A 20,296-nucleotide genomic window follows, 5' to 3' on the forward strand; every position below is an offset into this window, starting at 1 on the left:
TGTTCCTCTCATAATGTCTATTTGTCTTCGGACTTTGTTTCTGGACCTGTGGCTTTAGGTATTAGGCCCTTTTTGCCTTTTGAAGGGATTCACCTTCTTCTTGGAAACGACCTTGCTGGGGACAAGGTCATTACTAATCCACTTGTGACTGATAATCCTAGTTTAGATCAGAATCCAGAGCCAATAGAGGAAGAAATTCCGGGCCCTTTTCCTTCGTGTGCAATTACTCGAGCCATGTCAAAGAAAACTTCCGAGAATCAAAATACTCTCAAAAATAATGTCACAGATGTTGACTTAAATGACACCTTTCTCAGTCAGGTGTTTGACACGGATCATTCCGTTATCCCTCGTGGATTTGAAACTTCCAGTAAAACTTCTGCTGACCAAAGTCAGACATTTTCTAGATCAAATCTCATTGCAGAACAACACAAAGACTCAGATATTTTGTCTTTGTTTGACAGGGTAGATGATGAAGGTAAAACTTCAGATAGCTCTGTTTCCTATTATACAAAATCTGGTATTCTCATGCGTAAATGGAGACCTCCAGACGTCTTGGTTGATGATGATTGGGCTATAAAACATCAAATTGTGGTTCCAAAGCCCTATCGTGCTGAAATATTGCGCCTGGCCCATGAAACGCCCTGGGCTGGTCATTTGGGAGTAAGGAAAACTTATCATAAAATTCTCAGTCACTTTTATTGGCCTAATCTCAGGCAGGATGTAGCACATTTCTGTAAAACTTGTCACACATGTCAAATGGTAGGAAAGCCAAATCAGACCATTCCAAAGGCCCCTTTACAGCCAATTCCTGCATTTCAAGAACCATTTAGTAGGATCCTAATAGACTGTGTTGGGCCCCTACCAAAAACAAGATCAGGAAATGAGTACATGTGACAATTATGTGTACATCAACTCGGTTCCCAGAAGCCATACCACTGAGAAACATAAAGACAAAGACTATAGTGAGAGCTTTAGTCAAATTTTTCACTTTATTTGGCCTCCCTAAATGTGTCCAGTCCGATCAAGGCTCCAACTTTATGTCTGGAATTTTTCAACAAGTAATGGATCAGCTAGGCATTAAACAGTATAGGTCATCCGCCTATCATCCAGAAAGTCAGGGTGCTCTTGAGAGATTTCATCAAACTTTGAAAAACATGATTAGGACCTACTGTTTTGACACAGAGAAGCAGTGGGATGAAGGAATTCATTTTTTGCTCTTTGCTGTTAGAGAGTCAATTCAGGAGTCTCTTGGTTTTAGCCCATTTGAGCTTGTATTTGGACATACAGTCCGTGGCCCACTTAAGCTCGTTAAAGAGAAATTCCTATCAGGCGATGATGATTGTCTGAATATTTTGCAATATGTGTCAGATTTTCGTACGAAACTCTCTAAAGCATGTGAATTAGCCAGAGAAAATCTTGAGTCATCTCAGCAGTCAATGAAAACCAAATATGATAAAAGCACCTCAAAACGGAAGTTTGAACCAGGTCAAAAAGTTCTTGTTCTACTTCCAATTCCTGGCAAAACACTCCATGCTCGTTACTTTGGGCCATATCTAATTGATAAGAAATTGAGTGATTTAAATTACATCATAATAACACCTGACAGGCGAAAACAAAAACAGCTATGTCACATAAATATGCTTAAGCCATATTGGATAGGGATAATCCTACTAAAACAAAGCCTGTCAGTGCAGTCAGTTCAAACCATTATGAAGATAGTGATACTGAAACTGACTTGAGTGAAAATACTCTAAACTCAAAGCTGGGCTCGGTCAAGCTTCAGAACTCACAAATCCTGGAGAAGCTGGAGTCTACAAAGTTGGCACACCTCCAGCCAGAACAACAACAACAGCTGAAAGAACCAATCCATGAACATTTGTTCCAAGATGTTCCAACGAGGACAAACATCATCTACCACAACGAAGATGTCTGCGACAGTAATCCAGTGGAACAACATCCAGACGGACTGAATCCTGCGAAAGCGGAATATCTCCAGGAGGAAGCCAAGTATTTGCCGAACAATGACTTTATCGAACTCAATAAAAATAACCGGACTTTGCCATGCATACTTTATGCCAAGTTCAGTGCCATTTCGAGTTTTCCAATACCAAATTGCAAGAGGATAGTCATGGGACAGATCATCCTGTTTGCTATTTTTAACAAATTTAGCAAATTTAACAAATCCCAGAGAAACTACTCTTCAATTGAAAAAGAGTGTTTATCTTTGATATTACCTTTACAGCATTTTGAAGTTTACTGTCTCTCTCGTATTTAGAGTTTATTGTTGTTCACTTTCAAGAAATTTTACTTTAGAGTAAAACAAATTTTGAGTACTTAAATCCTTTTCAAGATTACATTTGCAAAAGAAAGATTTTTCTTTGAAAAATTTTCTTTTTTTGAAGAGGGGGTGTGTTATGTAGGTCATTCCCCCCACACTCATCATGACCTGAGTTCAATTAGTCTAGAACATTCTCAAGGTCACTGCCCTTGATGACCTCACAACCTTGAATTCAATTAGTCATGTTTGGAATGTTCTGGAAAGTTGATTAGTTGTGTAAGGGAGATAATTTTAGAACAGTAATTAGCATGTCAATAAAAGTTCTAGATTGTTCTTATATGCCTTTATAAAAGGGACGTGCACAGCTTCCAGTCAGACTTTTGGGATCGTGTCTCTTGTGTGTTACTAAACTCCAGCAGTAGTCATTCTCAAGACTTTTCAAGACCTTCACTGCCAACGCTGGATTTATACTGTGGACTTTGTGCAGCTTCAAGCCTGCAAGCCAAAGGACTGTTCATTCATTCAACTGACTGTTACAACTCTGAGACTGGAGCTTTGCCGTCCCAGCTGAGATAAGTAGTCTGTACACTTTTAAAGCTTGTACTCTGTCCCTGACTTAGCAATTAGTTTTGTTTTCGTAATAAATTTTGTTTAAACGTAAACTGCTGAGTTCACCCTTTTGTTCGTTTTCTCTGCACGTAACAATATACATACACCACACAATAAATTCCCACAATTTGGTTTGATTTCTACACACGACATTAGAATTTTTGTAACTTTTTCAGTTCTGCCTGAAAGCAATAAGGCAAACCCTCTAGACAAATGCCATACTTTTGGTGAGCAATTTATGACAAACTGAAGAGGTCATTCTCTTAGATAGAAAAGTCAGCATGTAAATTTCTTTTGTCTTTCTGGTGGATGGAGGAAACAATATCCTTTTGTTTCATGAAACAGGTGCAACTAGTCTCCCTACTTTCAACCACATTCTGTATGGCTGAGGACACAATCAGTGGAAATTTTATGAAAATATTATCTCCTCTCTCAATCAAGCATAATTTTCTGAGTCATTTAAAATGGCAATTTAGAAGAATGGTGTCCTTAAAAGTACATTTTCAGAATTAAAGAAACCAGTCTGTGAATTTGTGTACACAGGGGAGACTTTGTAGATTTCGCTGAAGAGTCTGAGTGTATAAATCATGATTAATGTGTATAGGAAATATCAAGTACTGTGCCAAATGGGAGGTAACCAAGCTGCTGTGTTTGGGTTAAATGAGCTATATATCTTGTTATCATTTTGTCACAATTATGCAATTCAGCACCATTTTACAAATGGTATAGCCACAAACTGATTACATCAAATCACTGTACACAAGACACAGACGCCCTGAAAGTTATGGCACTGTGTATCGTGTATGGCAGTTTTGACTTCATCAGTTAGTGGCTGTATCACTTGTAAATTGATGCCTGCAATTCCCTTTACGCAAAATGTGTTGGAATGAACCCTGTATATTGACCAAACTGATCAGGATATTTATCTCTTATTACCCAAACACAGCAACCTGGTATCACTCTGAAGTTTCCTGCGCCAGGTTTCCCATGCTCCCACAAAATAAATTGCTGGTATGCAGCAGGCCTGTTGCACTTGTGGTAGTCATCAAAGTCATTGGTGGCCATCATATCCATCCGATAGGCTCTAGCAACTGCAAGGACTCCTTCATCAAGGCAGATAACTCTGAAATCCTGAAAAAATATGATATTTGTTTCAATATGTATTGCTTTTGTTTATATTTGCCATTATTGGATAAATTCTCATTGATCTCTACTTCCTTTCCCAAAGTTCTGAGTTTTGTACTAGTTTGCTTGTCTCAAAAATATTTTTGGAAGAACAGTAACACTGTTACAGTAGCTATGCTGATCTTCTGAGAGGTGTTCTTCCTTTGAAATACCAAAATGAGGACTTTTATGTACACATGTAACAGTCTCGTCTTACATTTTAGAATTCCTCTGTGACCATGCCAGTACATTCTCAACACTCAAGAGCATTACGTATCCAAAAGTCATTACATAAATAATTTGCCCAGTACACATGGCTTTCCATCTCAGTCAGTTGGTATTAATCACATTTACAACAATTATTACACATGCATCAAGACTTTTTACCAGATCTGATCTAAAAGCAAAGGATGACTTGCAGTTGATTGGATTTATTGCATTAAATTGACAATTCAGTCCATAAATGACCATGGGTAGGGACAATATGGTTAAAGTAGGAATACCCTAATAACTTGTATGATGATTTTCTTAGAAAATTTTATGGCAAATGTCTGCTTGTTTGCATTCAGTTCATAAACATACCGACTAGCAATCTGGAGATACAGAGCCCAGGCACCTCCCTCCCCACAACATTTTCTCTCAGCAAGGGTTGGCATCTGCCGACAATTTTGACGGACACATCAATCTTGACTGCTTTGTGAAGGTCCAGGATGGGATCCTCCAGCCTGTTCAGATAGGACTGCAAAGTCAAATATTAAACTTGTGTCCCTCTCAACCACCTGCAACAGAAGATCATGCTTCTGTTCTGGTGTCATTTTCTGCAGCATCTCCTGAAAATAAGATGATATTATTGTGATGGCTATATGCTGATGTCAATCTGTATGCCTCATTATCGCGGTGTGTATACAAAGCAAAAATTTTACTTACATGAAGAGTATTTTTCCGTTGCTGCACATCTCGCAATGCCTCATCTGCTCTTGTCACAAGCCTGCCCCATCTAGCCCCTCTTCCTCTGCCCCAACCTCTGCGTCCCTGTCCTCACCCTCTCCCTGTGCCTCTCCCTCTACCCCTGTCTCCCTCTTCTTGCTTGGGATTCAGTTATTACAGAACTATCAGTAGAATCGGTCGGTGATGTCTGCAAAATGAAAGAATCAGAAAAATTACAAAGGAGATTCAAATGTAGATATACTGCACTCTGCCGGTCACTGGTCAGTGTTGAGTTTTTCTTTGTTACCATCTTCTCTTCTAAACAAAGCAAAGTAAGTAGTCGACACTTTACTTTAATTCTTGACCATAACATGGCAAGTAAACTGTGGGTTAACTCTTGGTGGAAATTAAGATGTGTAAAGTCAGACTAAAAATTTGGAAGGAAATATGCTTTTGATGCATAACATATATATTTGACATTTTCAAAGCCACTGCATAAAAGGACCTTCTTTGTCATTTATGTTGTATTATAGACCCTCAAGAAATACACTGAAAATGTGTTGTTTACCCTTCAAATTTCCCAGCAAATTGTACTTCAATCAAAAGCCATGGCGAAAATACAAATCACAATAAAACAGCTGTTTGTCCTTGTTCTGGTATCACCATAGCAACGTTATAGTCACAAGTGCGAACAACGCCGTTTTCTCCACGCTCAAAGTTCATCGCTTTGAAAAGAAATTTTCTAAAACGAGTAGGCATAAGTTTACAGTTAAAGTACACATCACACGGCCTTGTTGTACCTTTCTTTCTACCTCCATGGTTGTAATGCTACCGTAATCATCACGAAGCTTGCTAATAGTCTATAAACTCGTCCTCTCAAACATAGAAGTAGGATGGGGCCGTATGTCTCAACAGTTCGATTAGAGCTGACTAAAAACACACGAAAGGCATTTGTTAAACTCAAGGTTATTCTCACAATAATTCCGAATCTGTGTAAATTAAGTAATCCGTTTGCAAAATGGCTCGGAAATTGACAGTGTTCAGAAATAAGATCGACTGCATTTGGTCAATGCCGCTCATGGTTCAACCGCATGGCTCACTCAAGCCAAATATAAGCGAATACGTTCGTAATTACAAAACCCGAACGGAGTATCGCTAACTGAAAACCATTTTGGGTAAACCCAGATTCAAAACGAATTACTAGTTCTGGAAATCCATGCGAAACAACGAACCACAACGAGACTCTAGCGTACGCTATGGGCAGCTACCCGTACGCTTTACCGGACTGCGACCAGCGGCCGCCTGGCGGGGGCCAAATTCACAAACAAGCTCTAGTTCCTTGTCATTTCAATCGCATCATTTATGCCTACAACTGTTGTAACACCCTCTTTGTTCAAATGAAACATCGAACTGGAGAACAATCAGCATTAAATACTACGTTTGAGGGGGCAGAAAACACGTGAGTTTGTTTACAAAATAGACATAAGCTTACATTACCTCATGTGTACACTCCATTGTTGTTGAGTTGCGAATGGGGTCACGCTCCCACATCGCGCAGTATCACACAGCAAGATCCCGCTCTCGTCCTCCGTGTGACGTTGCATTTGCTGTGTTCTTGGTCACGTGACTGCTTTTGCGAAATGGCGGTACATTTAAAATGAGGCGATATCACGTGAATTTCCTTGCGTTCTGTGTCGTTTGTGATTGTCCTAGTATGTTAGTTGAAGGGTATATCGCTTAATTGCAAGAATTCAATCAACATTCGAGACGTTTGGGGGTTATTTTAGGGTAAATAAAATGTTAAAGTTACAGCTCACGGGCCTTTAACAGTACCTTACTTAAAAGCAAGGCTGAATTTTTCATTGGTCCAAAAACAATTGGGAAGGCTTTTTTTGGCAAAACAGTGTATCAATAGGTTATAGCTTGGAAATAGATATCACAACAAGGTGATGCATAGCATATGGTAATACCAATTTACTAAATGTCCAGTGCTCCTTAACTTTTTCATTTTATTGTAATCTCTATACCAAGCATGAGGGTATGGTATTACATCCTTCCACTAAAGTCCCTTGTCATATGTATTGTACCGACAATAAACATGGTACAGAGAGAACAAGTCATTGACAATGACATAGTCCCCACTTGTAATAAGAGTAATAGTCTTGATGGGACAGGGAAATGTGCTCATTAAGAAGTATCACTGAAGTGTATATATTGAGATCTATGGGCACATGTCTATGTCGTTGTTCCCAATTTGAAACACATGAGGCATGTCTAAGTTATGGTTCTAAATTGGAAAAAAACATCAGACCTCTAGCTGTATTGGCCAGCCAAGAAATACATATGCGCATAATAAATGAGGTACAAGATGTGACATCTTAAGGTCTAATATCCTATCAAATTTGAACGGTATAGAACTTGTGGTTACTGAGTTATGCATATATAGAGGTATGTAAGGGTGCCGGAAATCGACAAGTGCGGGGCCAAAGTGAGGGCCAGCACAATCAAAGTGCGAGCGAATGTGAGGGCTTGAAGTGAGGGCTCTCACAATCGAAGTGCGAGCAAATGTGAGGGCTTGAAGTGAGGGCTCTCACAATCGAAGTGCGAGCGAATGTGAGGGCTTGAAGTGAGGGGCGCCTTGAACCGATCAAATTCGGGCTCAGACATACGAAAAATGAGAGTCAAAGTCGTTTTCAACGTTGAATAAAAACTTACTATCTCCAGAACAAGGTCGCGGCGCGGCACAGCTCTGTGAACAGTTGAACGGCTGAGCGCGGAACGAGTACACAATGACCTGCGTACAGATCATGACCCATTACATCACTTCCGTCTTTTTCGTTAACCTTTTCGTGTTTGTTAGTCATTGCATTTCAAATATCACAGATATCCTTTTTATTATAAATACATGCAACTCAAGCGAGCGATACTTCTTCTGGTACCATTGTAAGCTCACGACTATAGCGTGACTGATAAATGTGACTTCAGTTAAACCAGTTCACGACCTGGGCACGTGAACTCTGATACTGATCCGACATGACGTCGTATGCGGAGTTTTTGCCGGAGAATTTTCGAAGAAAGAGGAAACTTTTTTGAAGAAATTTTAGAGTGGCTTGTTGTTCACCAGATAAAGTAAGATCATGGGAAAATGTATTTTTGGAGACTTGTCTGGTTTTCTATGATTGATTTTTTGAGTATAAAAAAAATTCAATAGCTACTAAAACTGAGAAATCAGACAACAGCAAATGACAAATTCTTTTTACGTTTGTATGACAGTATGCTTTTTATTTTCTCTGTACACAAAGTTTGATAATCATTTCAAAAGATCATTTCATCAGAATATCAGGGGTCATGAATGCTTGTAACCTTTACATTTTGTTAACAATGATGGATATTTTACCTCAATAAAGAATGCCATTTTGGTCAACGAGCCCTGAATGTTGTTCACTGAATCAATCCCATGGTCAATTATATTGTCACAGAAATCATAGCTATCTCTGTGTAGTCAGCGATTGACCAGTCATTAGATAGAAATTTGACTGTCTCCTTTGTTTCATACTATATAATCAGAAAGCTCTGCGACCTGAATTGCATCACATTCATACGTTGATTGTCTGTAGCGGAAATGATTGTGCCGTCTGGCTCTGAAACTTTTAAGCCAACGACTTGATGATTAGAACAAGCAATCTATCGGCGAGCAACACATCGCGACCGAATCACTTGCTGTAAAACGAATATGCATCACCGTCCTATGCATGCATCGTGAATCAGCCTGAGATAAACATAAACTCTGTGACAGGCATGTAGGATGCCAAAGACATTTGTGCATTTACGTTTACAACAACCTAGACTTAGTCGATCGTAAGAAAGGTGGTGTTGAAACATATTTCAACTGAACGCAGTGGCTATTTCCCAGTAAAATACGTAACATTCGCTCTCTCTCTCTCTCTCTCTCTCTCTCTCTCTCTCTCTCTCTCTCTCTCTCTCTCTCTCTCTCTCTCTCTCTCTTGTGTCAATATCGGGTGTGGTCGAAATGATCATTGCAGTTTAATCTTGAAATTGGTCAAACGTCATAACTAGACACTTAATTAATTATTGTCATGGTCTGGAGCAAGTTATCAGCTTGTATAAAAGTCGGAAGTTTTTGCTTCCGAAGGGGCGCACGCGTAAAATACTGAACGTGTAACTAAAACTCACCGTTGAAAACGGTTGTACTGTCAACAATAAATAAGACAGAGCATTACTGCCGACCTCAAAGACTCCGCGTATTTTTTCAACCTTACCAATGCAGCAATGGCGAGAGTATGAGTCTAAAAATATTACATCACGGTATTTTCGGCTTGAACATGCCATCGACCCGATGAACACATTAAATTCGGACACCTGAACCCTGACGCTACCCTGACGCAAACCTGTAAGGTGGTGAAATCTCCGATATATATAGGATATTAACTTGCGATTTGACAAATCTAGTATCGTCTAGTATCGAAGCTAGAGTCAGTCCTTGGAAGTCGGGTTTGGCCAGAACTGTAAGATGGTGAAATCTCCGATATAGGCCTATATCGGATATTTACTTGCGATTTGACAAAATCTAGTATCGTCTAGTATCGAAGCTAGAGTCATTTCTCAGAAGTCGGGTTTGACCAGAACTGTAAGTAGTAAAATCTTAGATATGTATCGGATATTTACTTGCGATTTGACAGAATCTAGTATTGTCTAGTATCGAAGCTAGAGTCAGTCCTTGGAAGTCGGGTTTGACCAGAACTGTAAGGTGATGAAATCTCCGATATCTATTTACTTGCGATTTGACAAAATCTAGTATCATCTAGTATCGAAGCTAGAGTCAGTCCTTGGAAGTCGGGTTTGGCAAGAAGTGTGAGGTGGTGAAATCTCTGATACATTCGGATATTTACTTGCGATTTGACAGAATCCAGTATCGTCTAGTATCGAAGCTAGAGTCAGTCCTTGAAGTCGGGTTTGGCCAGAACTGTAAGGCACAGGGCAAGTCATTCTAGTATCGTTTAGTATCGATATTTGTGGCGAAGGGAAATTCGTCTTGGTGTGACTGATGGACAGACAAGCAGACACGATGTGTTCTGTAATTCTGCTACAACACACATTTTATTCCGTGGTTCAACTTCTAAGCTTATATATACACCAAACCATAGACCCTCGAGAAAAACGGGACAGGCAACTGCTGTTTTTTTTTGTGCGATCTATCTTGGAATATATTACGTTTATTTGCCAAGCGGTCCCCGACAACAATACTTCGTACTTAACACTGAATCTCATTAACGATCAAACTGACGTTCTGAATATGTACACTTTGCTCTTGCAAGGCACGTTCCGAGTAATGACACACAGAATTTTGAGGGTTTTTTGATACCAGTCATGGTGAATGTTCTGGTAACGATGAAGATCACAGTTTTTCTCGAGGGTCTACGACCAAAGTTAAATGTTAAAGTCGACATAAAATAAAAAACAACGGAAAGGTCAGATTTGCATGTTATGGCTTCATTTAACTAACAAATAAACTAATACATAAACTGACGCTGTGAAATCGTCATTAGTATGTGTACAGAACCTGGATAATAAACAGGAAATATATTATCTGTTTTGCATTATTTCTGTCGGATTTCCATTCCCGACAATATTAGAGTCCCCAAATCGCCGAAAAATATAGGGTAAATATCGGAGATTTCACAGATCCGGCGTGCCGAGGCACAGGGCAAGTCATTCAAGTATCGTCTAATATCGATATTAGAATCCCCAAATCGCCGATAAATATCGGGTAAATATCGTCGATTTAACAGACCGGGCGTGCCATGGCTCCAAGCAATTTATTCTGGTATCGTGTAGTATCGATATTACAGTCCCTAAAAACGCCGGTGAACATCGGCGGTTACACAGACGCGGCTTCCCATGGGACAACCGCAGTTCATTCGATTTTTGTATCGATTCTTAGTCCCAAAATTGTCGGTATGTGAAACTTCGATACTAGATTATAAATACCCGTTATTTAAAAATTGTGCAAAGTCGCGCCTTCATGAGTGTCGAGAGACACTTGAGATTTTGAACGACGTGATCAGTCGTGTGTCATTATTGTCATGGCATTAATTTCAATAACGATAATCCCCGATGGGCTTATCTCAAGTTTAAAGCTTTACAAGAAAGTGTTTTTCAGTCCTGACAGTGTATAACCTAATCATGGCGATGACTGATGTTTTAATATTTCTGCCTGTCGCACATATAGCGTTTGATTTCACTTTGACAAGCACTTTGAATGTGCGATCCCTGCTCGATCAGTCAGTCGCCGATTTTAAAAATCAGCCAGACATTATATTCTTAAAGAAACTCAACGATGTAAAGATTACAAAATGCCTCATTCATATTTTTACGGTGTTTGACAGTTTTTTCCGTCAGGGACGTCATGTACTTTATTAGCGGTTCGCTCATATCGTGAAGCTTCGATCGATGCTGTAGCTCCATGCATGCTCATACACAGGGCTGCGCCGTTTACACTCAAGTGGAGATCGTATCGCGCTTTTAGCAGTGACTTTGATCACAAGTCTTCATTCGATCAAGGTGAATTTAGTACTGATTTTCGCAAGTCTCAACCCTCAAATACGCTCTCACTTTGATTGTGAGAGCCCTCACTTCAAGCCCTCACATTTGCTCGCACTTCGATTGTGAGAGCCCTCACTTCAAGCCCTCACATTCGCTCGCACTTTGATTGTGCTGGCCCTCACTTTGGCCCCGCACTTGTCGATTTCCGGCACCCTTACATACCTGATATATATATGTATAATCAAGGTCAAAGGTCATCGAGGTCATGTGACATTTTGTCAAAAAAATTGTATTGCTAAGTTATCCCGATATACCAAAAATCAGACTTCTAGCTCTATTGGCTCGCTCAAAATTAGATATACACATAATTAATGAGGTACAATATGTGGCGTCATAAGGTGTCGCATCATACCATATATAAAGGGTGTAGCACTTGTGGTTACTGAGTTATGGACAAACATGTATGTTTGAGGTCAAAGGTCACCGAGGTAACGTGACATTTTGTCATGTCTGAGATATCTGCGTGAACGGATGGACTCACGGATAGACTCACGGACGGACATGACCAAATCTATAAGCCCCCTGGACTTCATCCGTGGGGACTAAAAACTGTGTCACTGCATCCTTTTTGCAATATGAATACGATGAGAAACTAACTAAATTTTTATTTTCTTGGCCTTATACATTGGAGTCTATGGAGAACTGACTTATACATGGGAGTCTATGGAGAACTGCCTCATACATTAAAGTGTATGGAGGTGTAAACTAAAAAGTCCTCTAACATGGCCAAATTTGAACGCATTGAGAAATAAATCAACATGCATCGGGTAGGGTACTATTCTTGTGCAAAGTTAGAAAGAAATTGACTGGGCTTGTCTGAGATATCTGCGTGAACGGACGGACGTACGCATGGACAGACAGACATATGACCCAATCTATGTGTATAAGTCCCCACAGACAAAGTCCGGGGGGACTAATAAACCATACAAGAGACTGACACTGTTGTTGTAAGTATACCATTCAGTGTAACACATGGAGATGTAATGAAAAGCTTTCCAATCATCCATTTTATCTGCATACAGTTTCAATAAACCATCTGTTCACATTGTTTTGACACATGCATGATGGTTCTGTGCAAGCCAGGTTTGCCTGAGTCAAACTACTGACCAGTGCATGACGGCCCATTGCCTAAACCACGAACACAGCCAAAACTCCCTTGACAAACCAGATATGAACTGAAAATGCTGACACGTGTTTCATTATATATTGCATTTATGTGCAAGTTTGAACCTTTGCTACATGCTTTGCTACATTTAAAGTGTTATGATCAACACAATGAATTTCACCACAGATCAATTCTAAAGGTCATTAAGTATTCAAATATGTAATTAGCTGAAATAAAAATAATTAATTTCTTTGAGTACTGTCATTGTATCACAATATAGCATGTGTAATTACCTTTGGTCAAGTCCTTCAAGCTCTATATGCCAAACCGTGAAAGCTTGTTAGCTATTTATGCAAATTATGAATTAGCTGACATGAAATGCAAAATGACTTTCAATACTGTTATAACCTGGTATAATGATCAATGTACACAGCATGTTTCGCCAAATTTTATCAAGTAAATGCCAGTATATATCCCTAATTTGGACGGTTCATTAAATATGCATATTGGGAATTGGCTGAAAAAAATGTCAAATGACTTTCAATAATCTTGTATCATAGTATCTTTAATGTACATAGCAAGTTTTGCCAACTTTGGTCAAGTCAAAACAGATAAATATCGCTAATAAATGCGGGATATCGGACCGCAGGCGGGCGAAGATTGCATTATAAGCGCGCCAACCCAAACTCACTGCATGGACATCACATTTACGAAATCGAAGTCCAAAGTCAACTACGTCATTGTTATAATAAGAGAGGTTTTCCATAACACGGGAGCATACCACCACAAATTTTGCACAGATGGCGTTGCACTGGCATTGAAAAAGGGTGCATGGGAGCATGGGAACGCGGGCAGTTTCCCTCGCTATGGGTAGGAAATGCATTGAGCAAGACACACTTCCGGGTTCGCAAAAAAACGAGGATCCCATTTACGGGGCGCTCAAATATAACTATTTGCTGTGATACATAGCAGAGGCGTATATGTTTGTGATGCTGAGAATAACATCAGTAAATAAATGACGGGTTTTAAAAGTTGACGTTTTTGCGATGAAACAGACTTCTGAAGGTAGCTCGCTTGGGGAACACGTCATCCCGGCCGCTGTCCGCTTTGACCCCAGTAATTCACACTGGTTTTGGTCGGCCCCAGGTACCCAAGTCACTTCGACCCCGTCACACTTTTGCCTACATGTCCACGGAGACGATTCAACATGTTCCACAACAAAGCCAAGACAAAAATTGAAAATATCAATAAAATGGCTTCACAAAGGCTGAAATACACGATACTCGATGAAGTATGAAGTTTATGAAATGAAATCAAAATTGACAACACAAGTGTTTGTCTCGGGTAATACCACTTGAAGTTGAACTATTCTACAGACTGTATTCCATACAGTGCAGTATTTGTCAGTGACAAATTAATCTTTGCAATACATTTTTTGCGATGAGCTGGAAATTTGATTAATATCGAGTTAATGTACATAAATATTCCGTTATTTACTGGGACACGTTTATTTTCTCGATCCGCTATCTGCGGACTACGTGCTGAAGTACATTGACTGTTCATGTCAACGATCGTTTCTCCCTCTGCAGAGTTTCTGTATCCCGTTCAACAACGCTAGTACCTCGATCACACGATAGTGACGCTATGTAGCTGTGCAGTATTGAAACTTATCATAAAATGGCCACCTCGTCTAACAGTAACACGTATTGTCGGGATTATCGTACGGAAAAAAGACTGCAAAAGTAAGACTTATGAATCTTCATCAGAATTGACACATCATGATTGTACACGAGTATCAACCGTGAATGCACGTTGAGCTCGGCAGTTACACAAGCATGGTACGCTACATGCATAGCCCTACGAGTATGGCGACAGTGTCCGGCTTTGGCTACGCCGGGGGCTACGCCGCCTACCGGAGGTGGGAGGCGGCGTAGCCAAAGCCGGACACTCTCGCCATACTCGTAGGGCTAGCTACATGCACTGCCGCGATGCCGATCGTATGCATTCCAAGGCCTATCCCGGAATTTGTTTCACAAACAACCTCAAAGGAGAGCAAACATACTTCTATGGACAATGACGAATACGTTTCTTGGCGAAGCAAAATCAAAACAGTGCAGAAGTACATGAAGTAGGTCATGGCCTTGGACTCTGTGCACGAACCTGATTGGACACTTCAATACCTTTGACCCAAAGTTATTATTCATCAGCACTTCCATGCCATGAGGCTAGGTAGAGAACGTATTAGCCCTGCGTACGATGCTGTGTGTTCCGCTACAGCTAATAGCCCCGGTGGTGAGCGGGTGAGTGGTGAGCGGGGCTATTAGCTGTAGCGGAACACACAGCATCGTACGCAGGGCTAAGAATGTATGTACTCATTTCTGGCGATCGAGCAGCGAGGGAAACAATCAATTACCAATTGGATAAAGCTAATTTGCTAAACGATATTTTATCTTGAATAGTGAGTTGAATGAGTAATAAAATATCATATTTTAATGTTCAATACGAGGTTGAAACACGGAGGGACCGTGGTTGAAACCAGAGCTATCCAGCTGTAGCCAACCTGGACAAGCACTTTTCACAGCGCCGTCAAACAGTCGATTGTTTTCACTTGTCATACGCGGCGTAACAGAAAAATTAAAACTTTCATAACTTCATTAATATCCAAGCCACGCCCACCAAAACCTTTTCAGTTCTAGCCATTTGAATTCTGAAGATGTCTACCAAATTTGACTGAAATACGTTCAGCCGTTTTTGAGAAAATGGACCCACAGACAGACAGACACACAGACAGACAGACAGACAGACGGACAGACAGACAGACAGACAGACAGACAGACATCGCTGCGACATATGCTCACGTGTTCACACGTGAGCAAAAAACTGGAGAGTGCATATCTACAAACACTTGAACTCTGACCCTAAACATATAGACGCATATCGTCTATTCACCAGAGAAACTGGAGCTGCTCTAAATACATATTTCACAGTGTGAATTTATTAAAGGAATGCATTTCTCATATTAACCCTTTGAACCCCGGCTCGGACAGAAATGTCCGATGACGTCATAGAGTACCAGGGGGTCAGGGTGCAAAGGGTTAAATCATAACAATCAAAATTCCAGGTATTTTCCCTATACTGAGTGTTATGGTCCAAATTGCCATTTACTCTCGACTACTGAAAAGATTCTTTACCTAAAAAGATACAGTAAAATACATTTTACACATGCCTAAGCCATAAATACCTATTCAAATTCTCTTTCAATTATGAGCCATAGAAGGAGAGATGTAATTGTTGGAATAAAATGTAAGCTTTTAATAGTTTCAATATTGCAAACAGTCAACTGGAGGGCAAAGGAGGTTGTCAACATAATCCCCACACAACACCAAAGCCTGTACTTTTCAAGTGGGTATTTCTCCTTCAATAAAAGTTATTTCAATTTTTCCTGCAAACATTTGGTTGAGAAAATGTCTGCTTGGGTATTGATCACTTTCCCTATTCAGCAAATGAATGACATTAAATAAACCTTTGTCGGCAAATGTACTCAGGGAGGAGTTATCCACCACTTGTAGTCAACTGAATCAAGTGTTTTACACACTGCTGATACACTTCATCCACTCTCTTACCCAATAATTCCACAGAAAGCTATTTTTCAGTTCACAGATTACTCCCCACTCTGTGAAAGTAATTGAATTATTCATCTCTTCATCAACAGTGCTGTTTGCAGAAAGACTCTGCTATCTTAGGATTCCCTGAATTGCACAAGTTTTGCTCACATACCGGTATATGGATAACTGGCACAGCGATAAGAGATTATCGTTACAGTTTTAGTTCCTCCGAGTCTCTGACATTTCAATGATTTCATCTTCTGCGACCTAACTGCTTATTGTTATATCACAGGTTTATCAGCTAGGGTGTTGGCTTCAAGCTAATCTGCTATTTCCAATTCTCAAATTTTACCAGATTATTCCCTCCAAAATGGCCATTCTGGCACGCACCTTACAAATTGCCTATCAGGGCATACCGGTAGTTGTAAATTAGATATTATCCTAAAAGGACTGATCAGCAGCCTATGGCTTTTACATTTTCTGGGTAGGCTGTTTGGTTTCTAGACCGCTCCTTTACCTCAAGGAGACATCACATTGATTTGATTTATCAATTTGTACCAAAAGAGTCCACCAGACAATCCAATCCCCCCCCCCAAAAAAAGAATGACCTTTCTCAAGTACTGTTACCATTCCTCCTTTCACAAGAAAATATTTAGTATCATTGGACGCTTATTTTTATCCCTTTCCAACATCAACAATCGGAAAAATCCACTAAAATGCAGTTCATATCTTACTGCTCAGCTGAATGTATGTGTCTTTCCTTTCACTCAGAAAGTACCCATTTTGTACTCTGCAAATTGAAACAGCGCCCTCTATCAGAACGCTTTCTTGCCTCACACAATATTGGTCACTGAACAGAGATCTTCCACTAGCATTCAGTCTTGTTCTTGAGAAAAGAAAAAGAATTTTATTTAACTTCTGCTTTTCTCAGAAATATCTTCAAGTTCAAAGTTGATAAGGATTGCTCTATTATGACTAATGCTGTCCTTTACTTTTGGATAAACATATCAGCCAATACAGCACATCATATAATCACTATCAGGACATGGCGATGAAAATAAAGCACAATTACAAAACTTGTCAAGGCAACTTGGGTCTGATCACAATGACCAGGCAACTTGGGTCTGATCACAATGACCAGACCAACAACACATACTGCTTGCACTCATGGCTACGTTAAGAAGCAAAATCTGTCAGTATCAATTATGGAATTTCATGCTGAACCGGATTTACTAAATCAATATCCTAATTGTGGCACACTTTAAAAAGCATAGCCTTTTTTAAAAGCCATTGTTTGAGCCCTCTGGAGGAAGCCATGACTGTGATGGAGCCATTGGCTATATGTAATCACACAATGACATGAAATCACCAAAAGCCATTTCTTATCACATCAATTACAGCAATCTACCGGTATGGTCTGTGCGTTGACTTCAATGCTAGGGACTTACTGAATCAATAATCTGGAGGTAGATCCAGATTACAACTATTTCAGAAGCCTGCAGTTTCAGAGTGCAGTGTCAATCTGCGGTGAAATTCACATCTCATGCAATCATATGCCATTTAAAATAATATTTTCATGCCCGGTACTTCCTTCTGTAAAGGGTATCTGAAAAGTGGCACTATAAATCCTTTCCTCCCTTGATACTTATAGTGTCCTCTATTATATATATGTATTGCACAGTGTAATACATGATGTATTATTTCACTCATTCTAAAAGGTTGATGATTGTTAATATGTGTGAGATTTTAGTCTGCATCCGTGTGTCAGACTCAATATTATTATAGGTAACAGTGCAAGACATGGCTCTCTTGGGATGTTCACTAGTAATATAGTTCTGAAGGGGCGAGCTACATTTTACTTGCATTCAGAAAAATACAGACTTTCAGGTAACCTAACTCAGAGTTCAGTTTTACCAATTATTTTTTTGAATCCATACACAAGATCTCACATCATAGAACTATCTACCAGTAATATCTAAATGAAAGGAATTAATAACATTTGTTTCCATGGACCCTTCCGTAGTTGTATAAGGTGTTATCATATATTTTTAGGTAGTACATATACACGTTATAAAAGGTCTGTAGCTAGTACCTTTGCCTCTATTTGTTGTTTGTTTATTTTGTCCATTGCAAGTTTTTTTTTTCTACATCCCAAAGCCTGTTGAAACATCCACTATTTGTCAACAGAGCATCTATACATGTAAAAATGCACTGTTATTGTTTACCTTTGAATTCTAGTCAGGACAAGAATTCACTTGTCAACAATAACCATAACAATGATAACAATGCCATCTGAGCCCCAGGATCTACACAGGCTGAGTTGACACACTGTATCTCTGCAGGCTTTTGGAGAGTGGAACAAGAAACTGTTATTGGGGTTCACAACAAAAATAGAGAAAAATCATAAAAATTACAGCTGGTGTTCCTTCACATTTGCCTCACAACATTTTTTGATGACCTATCACTGTTTTTGTGTGCAGAATGAAGAGTTTATTTCAACAAATACAATGAAAAACTTCCTCAGATGACTGAAGAGACACATTTAATAGGGTAATAAATTTTACACATTTTCTGTAGGTGACAAAATTGATTTCTTTCTTGGAATCAGATATTTCCCCTGGCAATTTTACATTATAAAACAATATAACTTCATTTATAACCAAATTCGGTGGTGTCAGAAATACGGTAGGTATGATTGTTTGTGTGCGATCAAATAGCATTTTCCACAATTCGATATTTTACAACTGAAATACAATCACTTTAATCAGAGTGCATGGTACTTTTAGAATGAAATATAATCTCCATTTATTCTAGTATCCAATTGAGTCACGGACAAACAGCCTGTATGGCAATTCTGAACTCCAAAACTTATTAAGTTTTCATCTGTAAAATGCTATTGATGATTTTCGATGATAAAGAGACTGTTTTTAGATGATAACATCAGTACAGATACCGTCATCCTGATGCATTATATCTAGCTGTGTTGCTTGTAGCCCAGATTCTTTCCGTCCGCTTGCCTCCGTACCTCCGTCCCCACTACCGTCTAGTCTCGTGAGCAGTATTTCGAGCTGGAGTTGTAAAAACTGCTCATTTGAATGTCAATGGTCACCAACTGAGACCATGATGTCACCAGCGTCCCTTTCAAAGTCAATCACTGAAAATGACCCTCTCATGATTGGCCTATGACTTGGTTGGGCAGAGCTAATTAATATGACGTCAAATATGTTAATTGTGTTGACACTGCAGCTCTGCCCAACCAAGTTATAGGCCAATCATGAGAGGGTCATTTTCAGTGATTGACTTTGAAAGGGACGCTGGTGACATCATGGTCTCAGTTGGTGACCATTGACATTCAAATGAGCAGTTTTTACAACTCCAGCTCGAAATACTGCTCACGAGACTAGACGGTAGTGGGGACGGAGGTACGGAGGCAACGGACGGAAAGGATCTAGGCTATGTTGCTTGGTGACTCAATTAATGGAAACCTGAAGGCAAAATTTCACATCCAATGGCGTCCCCTGAGTACAATTTTATACACACTGCGCCATTGTTACAACAAACAAAAGCTTTTGAGAAGCCTTTGTCAATAACTTATCGTTTTGATTTTATGGGTTTCCCATAGAATGCAGTGAACACCTTCCTATCACATTCAACTCATCCGACATCACTGCCCATTTAGATATTCTCATTTACATATATTTGCATAATTACCTGTAATGGTAACCTCCCTATATGAAATACTCTGTGTGCATTTTACCTGTAATTCATAGCTTATGTGGAAAATGATTAAAAATGAGTCAGAGAGTAGTACGCATGAAGCACAATGGTAGATGTAGCATTTCCTCTGGTGTTTTGTATTTGCAACAGTCATGAGGTCAACTTTCCATATATGCAGCACTCACACAAACAAGTTGAAGCACCAATCATGTTCATTGGTTCTGAAGACACATGTCACTCCTAATATTCCAACATTACAGTACACAC

At 39.6% G+C, this 20,296-nt stretch overlaps 1 protein-coding gene and 2 long non-coding RNA genes across 3 annotated transcripts in view; all 3 read right to left on the reverse strand.

Annotated features, from left to right (window-relative positions):
• The window catches only part of LOC139114825 (uncharacterized), a 514,135-nt gene that overhangs the window by 385,723 nt on the left and 108,116 nt on the right, over window positions 1-20,296 (reverse strand). The gene's annotated exons all lie outside the window — the stretch shown is intronic.
• The window catches only part of LOC139114822 (uncharacterized), a 54,457-nt gene that overhangs the window by 6,498 nt on the left and 27,663 nt on the right, over window positions 1-20,296 (reverse strand). The window lies entirely within an intron of this gene.
• On the reverse strand, window positions 2,989-6,662 carry LOC139114820 (uncharacterized). The gene is made up of 3 exons (XR_011547947.1): window positions 6,476-6,662; window positions 4,979-5,186; window positions 2,989-4,018 (listed from the first exon to the last, which is right to left on the reverse strand). It is a non-coding gene; the product is annotated as an uncharacterized lncRNA (long non-coding RNA).

This window comes from Ptychodera flava, chromosome 16 (genome assembly GCF_041260155.1).
Source record: "Ptychodera flava strain L36383 chromosome 16, AS_Pfla_20210202, whole genome shotgun sequence".
NCBI lineage: Eukaryota > Metazoa > Hemichordata > Enteropneusta > Ptychoderidae > Ptychodera > Ptychodera flava.